At 39.9% G+C, this 9,020-nt stretch overlaps 1 non-coding gene across 1 annotated transcript; it reads right to left on the bottom strand.

The window, feature by feature from the left end:
• Positions 1-521: 521 nt before the first annotated feature.
• LOC121212848 (small nucleolar RNA R71) lies at positions 522-628 on the bottom strand. The gene has a single exon (XR_005908221.1). It is a non-coding gene; the product is annotated as a small nucleolar RNA R71 (small nucleolar RNA).
• Positions 629-9,020: the final 8,392 nt, after the last annotated feature.

Below are 9,020 nucleotides of genomic sequence, written 5' to 3'. Positions count from 1 at the left end.
CGTACAGCTCGTAGAAACCAAAGAGAAATAAGGCACAGCTTAAGATACATGGAGAAAGAGCAAGAAGACGATACTCAACCCCCAACCGAAGAGATGGCTGAAAACCAAGGAATCAGCTACCTCCTGTAATTGCAGTTAATCAAAATCCTGCTCCATGCACTATGTATGATTATACTAAACCTTCTTTAACAGGAAATGAATCTAGCATAGTTAGACCTACTGTAGCTGCAAATACTTTTGAATTAAAACCTAACACTATTCAGATGATACAGCAATTTGTTCAGTTTGATGGTTTGCAGGATGAAGATCCCAACGCTCACTTAGCAAAATTTCTGGAATTTTGCGATACATTTAAAATCAATGGCGTTTCTAATGATGTCATTCGTCTTCGGTTATTCCCTTTTTCATTAAGGAACAAAGCTAAACAGTGGTTGAACTCGTTACCATGAGGGTCAATTACTACTTGGGAACAAATAACTGAAAAATTCTTACTAAAATACTTTCCACTAGCTAAAACGGCTAAATTACGTAATGACATCACTTCTTTTGTGCAGATGGATTTAGAAACCTTCTATGATGCATGGGAGAGATACAAGGACTTACTAAGCAGGTGCCCTCACCATGGGTTACCGCTTTGGCTCCAAGTACAAACATTTCACAATGGTCTGAATCCTTCGACTCGGCATGTGACAACCCAAAATTGACCCTAGTCGGGAAGTGGTTTCGGGACCACAAAACCGAGTCATACTAATAATTAGCCATCATATTTGATACTTATTATATGTATATATGCATGTGTGAAAATTTCATGTTTGAATTTTGTTAATTGTAAGTGAATTTTACTAAATAGGACTTATGTGAGAAAATTTAGAAATGTGCTAGGCAAATGTGAAGTGGCCTATTAATGCATGTTATGAAAATGATGGATTTGCATGTCAAATTACCCAAAATTTGAGCTAGTGGTTGGCCATGCTATGGGTGGAAACATGTTGGGAACATGTTGGCTTAGTGTGTTATGTTAGAAAGAATAAATAAAGGGTTAGTAATTAAGTAAAATAAGAAAGGATAATAGAAAAACAAAAGAAAGACAAAATGTTGGTTTCATCTTCTTCCTTAGTAGTCGAACTTTAAAGAAGAAAAGGGATATAGCATTCGGCCATCTTAAGCTTAAAACAAGGTTAGTAATTCATGTTAGATTTTGAAATTTTAGCTTATTTTGAGTTAGTTACTAAGTTCCTTACTTTGCCCATGTTAAAAATTTGGATTTGGGTGGTGAATGGAGCATTCGGCCATGGTTGTTAATGAAGAGATTTGATTATTTTCTTTATGTTTTGATGAATAAATGTTGATGAGAGATGTTTGATCTAGTTAAAAATTTAATTTGATAGTATTTATATGTTTAATAGCCGAACTTGGACTTGCTTAGTTACTTGAATAAATGTTTTGTATTTAAATGCTAGAATGTGAGTGTTGCCGTTTAGATGATTTGAAAAGAATAGACTAGATGTTTGAATGTCTAAAGGTTCGGTATTGTACATTAATTCTAATGGTATGATTTTGTGAATGCCGAATGAGCTATCGGAGGTGTGGATGACTTTTATGCATGTGAGTGTGTGTATGCCATTTAGTTGGTGACATTCGGCATTTCTTAATTAACATTAGAGATGAGTGAATGAAATCGGCATGTGTATTTGTGAAAATGCCAAATGTGAACGTGGATAATATTGAGTAATGTATGTGCTTTAAAATGATGGAATGGAGTGGATGCTTTAAATGTGTTGTGAACAATTATAAGTTAAATTAAGGTTTGCTATATTACCATTGTCATTGCCGAATATACAAACATACATATGCATGTGTAATTGAAGTATGAATGTTTAGCAAGATGGTTAAACTAGTTAATTTATCGATTTAGCTCAAGAAGCTAAAGGTGGAGAGGCAAGCAAGGGCAAAGAAAAGATCATCGAGTAACCGAGTTGGAACCGTCTTACCCAACACAAGGTAAGTCATTAAGCATATATTTTGTATTGATCTAAATAGACATAATGTCTATGTAATTATGCCGAATGGAATGATAAATTTATATACATGTATGCATGTGGTGATGAAAGTGTTGAATAAAAAGAAAAGAGGTGAGATGTATTGAGTTGTTGATCTCGGCACTAAGTGTGCGGGTATAAACATTTATGATCATGAGATTGGCACTAAGTGTGCGGGTTTAAATTGTACAGCACTAAGTGTGCGAGTTTGATTATATATCACTAAGTGTGCGAGTTGATTATATAGCACTGAGTGTGTGGACTTAATATATATTTTTGAATCACTATGGACACTAAGTGTGCGACATTATTGAGTTGATCACGGACAGCGGATCGGGTAAGTACCTTGAGTTCATGGCTAATAGGCGCTATGTTTATATTTGGAGTTGAGCTTGGTAAGTTTGAACCTATGTGACAATTATACTTGAAGTCACGTACATAAGATTTATCGTGGAATAGGTGAAAGGCCGTATAGTTGTATGATTGTAACGAAAATAAAATGATGTATGAAAATGCCTCAAACATCCTATTGATTAGTATATGGAATGTGAATGCATGATTTGGTATGAGATTGAACCGATAGGTCTGAGGAACTATGGCATGGTTCGGTATGGATGGAGTAACTAGCCTCGTTCCATTTTGTTTCCTCTTGTGATAATGTTATTAATGGATGGTAGTGCATTGCTTATGACTTACTGAGTTATATACTCACTCGGTGTTTCCTTGTCACCTATTCAAGGTTTCTTGGACTCGTCTCTTTTTGCGTGATCGGGCCGTCATCGAAGTCATCACACCGGCTAGCAACTTTTGGTATCTTCTTTTTAGTGGGTCTAGGAGAACATTTCAGCATGTATAGGCTAATATGTTTTGTTGAAATTTGGTATGTAAACTTTTAGCCATGCGAAAATGGCATAAATGTTCGGTTGGATTTGGTTCTATAATGTTAGGTCGTAAGTCTTGGAAATTCGATTTTTATGCCATATGTCATGGTTGATTATTTTTGGTGTTAAAATTCATGATATGGCAATAGTGTAGTAGAGAGATGTTTGACAATGATTAGCCTTTGGCATGACTAGTCATGATCATAATTTGTGATATGTATGACGAATTACTAGTTAGATCAAGGAGAAATCACGAAATAGGCATAGTTGCTTTAGTAACAGATGCTGGCAGCAGCAGTGACGTGAGATTGAAAAATCACTAAAAATAGTAGGAGAGGAATTAATTAATGAATAAATTATGTAATCGAAGCTCGATGAGTCTATTTTCATATAGAAGAAACGAAACGACCATATGAGCTGTAGGTTAGGAGATAATTAAACTCTTGTGAAACAGGGCCAGAGTGATTTCTGGATTCCCTGATCCGACTTTGGAAATTCATTATAAATTAACTAGAGATAATTAGAAGTCATGCTATATGTGCATAGATTCCCCTTTGAGTCTAGTTTTTATAGAAACAAACGAAATCAGTATTGAAGCCCTGTACAGGTAGATATCCAAGTCGTAATGCGCAAAGGTCAGTGTAGTCGATCCCTGTAACATGGGAGACTTTGACTAATAAACTGTACTAATTGGCCCGACCAAAAATTCTAGAAAAAAATATGTAGATGGGAATATGAGTCTAGTTTCAGGGAAAATTCACGGAACTGGATTTCGAGTTTTAGAACTCAAGATATGATTTTTAAAGCGACTAGTACGCAGAGTGGCAGCTTGTCTGGGAAATTTTTAATAAGTGGTTTGAAGTCTGTTAACACCTCGTGTTCGACTCCGGCGACGATCTCGGGTTCGGGGTGTTACATTTGATTGGTATCAGAGCCATGGTTTAGTCGGTTCTAGGACTACCATAGCACGTATGAGTCTAGCTATACATGCCTTAATGTTAATGTTTAAATGTGTGATGACTTCTGACGGTTAAAATTTTTGTTGTGATTAGTGAATGGATCCTGGTGTAGAGAGAACCTTGGCGGATGACATTGAAAGTGTAGCGGCTGCTCCTGCACAAGGGACGCCGCCTGTTGAACCTCAGTCATCTGCGAATAATCAAGGTGAGGGGGCTAAACAAGCCTTCTTTACCATGATGAATGAGTGGGTCGCGCAATATGCCCGAACCAATCCGGCTGTCCAACAATTCCTGAATTTGAATAATCCACCCAAGAGCCCGTAATGCCATCAGTTACTGATCCTGTGAGGCTGAGTAAGCCACCTGTAGACTTAATTAGGAAGCGCGGGGCCGAGGAGTTCAGGGCCATAGTTACTGATGATGCTGAAAGGGCTGAGTTCTGGCTTGATAACACCATTCGGGTGTTTGATGAACTGTCATGCACGCCCGATGAATGTCTAAAGTGTGCTATATCCTTGTTGCGGGACTCAGCCTACTATTGGTGGACCCTGATTTCCATAGCCCCAAACGAACGAGTAACTTGGGACTTCTTTCAAACGGAATTTCAAAAGAAATATATTAGTCAACGGTTCATTGATCAAAAGCGGAAGGAATTCTTGGAACTCAAGCAAGGCCGTATGACAGTATCTGAATACGAACATGAATTCGTAAGACTCAGTAGGTATGCCTGGGAGTGTGTAGCTGATGAGGTTGCTATGTGCAAGAGATTCGAAGAAGGATTGAATGAAGATTTAAAGCTACTAGTGGGTATTTTGGAGATAAAAGAATTTGTCACACTAGTCGAACGAGCCTGCAAGGCGGAAGAACTTGGAAAGGGGAAGAAGAAGGCTGAATTTGAAGCTAGAGACTATCGTAAAAGATCAACGGGTAAAGCTCCATTCTCAGCTGTAAAGAAGTTCAGGGAGGACACTAATAAGTCGAGGATGACTGCGGGAATTTCCATCAGAGCACGACCATTGACGGACTCCCGAGCTAATTCGGTAGCTAGTGTGGGCAATAATCGTCTAGAGAAACCTGAATGTCCCCAATGCGGAAGACGACACATAGGTGAATGTTGGGGTAAGTCTATTAACAGGGCCTGTTACGGATGCGGTTCGAAGGACCACTTCATTAGAGATTGTACGGAGCTTGATGAGAAGAATAAGATTCAAGGTGCAAGACCTAGTGGAGTGACAACTAGAGGTAGACCACCGAGAATTTTAGGAGGTAGGGGTGGTAGTCAGAGAGGGGCCTCTGATACGGCTGTTCGAGCCGAGAACCGTACTCCTGCTAGAGCATATGCCATTCGCGCACGAGAGGAGGCATCCTCCCCTGACATCATCACTGGTACCTTCACTCTCTTTGATACTAATGTGATTGCATTGATTGACCCTGGCTCTGCTCATTCATATGTATGTGAAACCTTAGCATCCAGTAAGACTCTACCTGTTGAGTCTACTGAGTTCGTAATTCGGGTGTCAAATCCCTTGGGTCGTTATGTGCTTGTCGACAAAGTATGTAAGAAATGCCCCCTAGTAATTTGAGATTTCTATTTTCCGGCGGACTTGATACTTTTACCGTTTGATGAATTTGATGTTATTCTTGGTTTGGATTGGTTGACCGCGCATGATGCGGTTGTGAATTGCAAAAGCAAGACTATTGATTTGAGGTGCGCAAATAACGAGATAATCCGAGTTGAGTCTACGGACTTAAGGGGGTTGCCAGCTGTAATATCAGCAATGTTGGCCCAGAAATATGTAAGAAAAGGGTGCGAAGCATACCTTGCGTATGTACTTGATGACAAATGATTAGAAAAGAAACCCGAATCTGTACCGGTGGTTTGTGAATACCCGGATGTTTTTCCTGAAGAATTACCGGGTTTACCACCTGTTCGGGAGGTAGAGTTTGGTATTGAGCTTGTACCTGGAACTACGCCAATTTTGATAGCTCCGTATCGTATGGCACCAACCGAGTTAAAAGAATTGAAAGCTCAGTTGCAAGAGTTGACGGATAGAGGTTTTGCTCGACCAAGTTTCTCACCTTGGGGTGCACCAGTGTTGTTCGTGAAAAAGGACGGAACCATGAGATTGTGCATCGATTATCGTCAGTTGAATAAAGTGACCATAAAGAATAAATATCCGTTACCGCGTATTGATGATTTGTTTGATCAATTAAAGGGAGCCTCAGTGTTTTCAAAGATAGATTTGAGATCGGGTTATTATCAGTTGCGGATTCGAGTTTCGGACGTACCCAAAACTGCTTTCAGAACGAGGTACAGTCACTACGAGTTCTTAGTGATGCCGTTCGGGCTCACTAATGCCCCTGCGGTATTTATGGATTTGATGAATCGGATCTTCAGACCATATTTGGATCGGTTCGTAGTTGTGTTCATTGATGACATCTTGGTCTATTCAAGAGATGAGACCGAACATGCTGAACACCTGAGATTAGTGTTGCAAATTTTGCGGGATAAGCAGTTATATGCGAAGTTCAGTAAGTGTGAGTTCTGGTTAAGAGGTTAGCTTCTTGGGTCATGTGGTATCCGTATCGGGTATTCGAGTTGACCCGAGCAAAATTTCAGCCATACTTAACTGGAAGCCTCCAAGAAATGTTACCGAAGTTCGGAGCTTCCTGGGGCTCGCCGGTTATTACCGACGATTTGTAAAAGGTTTCTCGATGATAGCCACACCAATGACGAAGCTACTTCAAAAGGATGCTAAGTTCGAATGGACGGAGAAATGTCAGAAAAGCTTCGATCAACTGAAAACTCATTTGACTGAAGCTCCAATTTTAGTGCAACCCGAATCAGGCAAAGAGTTTGTCATTTATAGTGACGCATCCCTACTCGGGTTGGGTTGCGTATTGATGCAAGAAGGTCGAGTTGTGGCCTATGCGTCGAGACAATTGAAGCCACACGAGAGAAATTATCCAACCCATGATCTCGAACTAGCCGCCATCGTATTTGCTTTGAAAATATGGCGACATTATTTGTTTGGCGAAAAGTGCCATGTATTTTCGGATCACAAAAGTCTCAAATATTTGATGACTCAAAGAGACTTAAATCTGCGACAAAGACGTTGGCTTGAGTTGTTGAAAGATTACGAGCTTGTCATTGATTACCACCCGGGAAAGGCTAATGTGGTTGCGGACGCCTTAAGCCGAAAATCGCTGTTTGCTTTACGAGCGATGAATGTGCACTTGTCTGTTCTACCCGATAATGTGTTAGTAGCTGAATTAAAAGCCAAACCATTATTGATTCATCAAACTCGTGAAGCCCAAAAAGTTGATGATGAATTGGTTGCAAAACGGGCTGAGTGTGTTCCGAACAAGGAATCGGAGTTTCAAATTGATGATGATGATTGTTTGAGGTTCAGAAGTCGTTTGTGTGTTCCAAGGAATTCGGAACTTATTTCGATGATTTTGAATGAGGCTCATAGTGGCCGAATGTCTATCCACCCGGGTAGTACTAAAATGTACAACGATCTGAAACGTCAATTTTGGTGGCCGGGCATGAAACGAGACATTTCTGAATTTGTTTCAAGGTGTTTGATATGTCAACAAGTGAAAGCAGAACATGAAGTGCCTGCAGGATTACTTCAGCCGATCATGATACCCGAGTGGAAATGGGATCGAGTCACAATGGACTTTGTGTCCGGACTGCCATTGTCAGCAAGTAAGAAGGATACGATTTGGGTTGTTGATAGACTGACTAAGTCGGCTCACTTTATCCCCGTGCGTACGGATTTTTCATTGGATAAATTAGCCGAATTGTATGTTTCTCAGATTGTGAGATTACACGGGGTTCCTATTTCTATCGTGTCGGATAGAGATCTGAGATTCACCTCACGATTTTGGAAGAAATTGCAAGAAGCTTTGGGTACCAAGCTGCATTTTAGCACCGCTTTTCATCCCCAAACCGATGGTCAATCCGAGCGGATAATTCAGATACTCAAGGATATGCTGAGATGTTGCATCCTTGAGTTTAGTGGTTCATGGAAACGGTATTTACCTTTGATTGAATTCGCTTACAACAATAGTTTTCAATCAAGTATTAAGATGGCACCTTACGAGGCTTTGTACGGTCGTAAATGCCGTACACCATTGTTTTGGACCGAGCTCGGTGAAAGTAAAATTTTCGGAGTCGATTTGATTAAAGATGCCGAACAGAAAGTAAGGGTAATCCGTGAAAGTCTAAAGGCAGCTACAGATCGTCAGAAATCGTATGCGGATTTGAAACGAAAAGACATTGAATATCAGGTGGGAGATAAAGTGCTTCTTAAAGTTTCGCCTTGGAAAAAGGTACTCAGATTTGGCCGAAAGGGCAAGTTGAGCCCGAGATTCATTGGGCCATACGAAATATCCGAACGAGTCGGTCCAGTTGCGTATCGATTGATTTTACCCCCTGAACTTGAAAAGATTCACGACATCTTTCATGTTTCGATGCTTCGACGCTATAGATCTGATCCTTCGCACATAATTAGTTCGTCGGAGGTTGAAATTCAAGCCGATATGAGTTATGAAGAAGAGCCGATGCGTATCCTAGCTCGTGAAGTGAAGGAGTTGCGAAATAAAAGGGTTCCGTCAGTAAAGGTGTTATGGCTCAAACACGGGATCAAGGAAGCTACTTGGGAAACCGAGAGCTCGATGAAAGAACGATACCCAAACCTATTTACCGGTAAGATTTTCGGGGACGAAAATTTCTTGAGTGGGGGAGAGTTGTGACAACCCAAAATTGACCCTAGTCGGGAAGTGGTTTCGGGACCACAAAACCGAGTCATACTAATAATTAGCCATCATATTTGATACTTATTATATGTATATATGCATGTGTGAAAATTTCATGTTTGAATTTTGTTAATTGTAAGTGAATTTTACTAAATAGGACTTATGTGAGAAAATTTAGAAATGTGCTAGGCAAATGTGAAGTGGCCTATTAATGCATGTTATGAAAATGATGGATTTGCATGTCAAATTACCCAAAATTTGAGCTAGTGGTTGGCCATGCTATGGGTGGAAACATGTTGGGAACATGTTGGCTTAGTGTGTTATGTTAGAAAGAATAAATAAAGGGTTAGTAATTAAGTAAAATAAGAAAGGATAAT

The sequence above is a fragment of the Gossypium hirsutum genome, chromosome A13, assembly GCF_007990345.1.
Source record: "Gossypium hirsutum isolate 1008001.06 chromosome A13, Gossypium_hirsutum_v2.1, whole genome shotgun sequence".
In the NCBI taxonomy this organism is placed as follows: domain Eukaryota; kingdom Viridiplantae; phylum Streptophyta; class Magnoliopsida; order Malvales; family Malvaceae; genus Gossypium; species Gossypium hirsutum.
The sequence above is the reverse complement of the archived record's forward strand: the minus strand, read 5'-3'. Positions and strand labels throughout refer to the sequence as shown.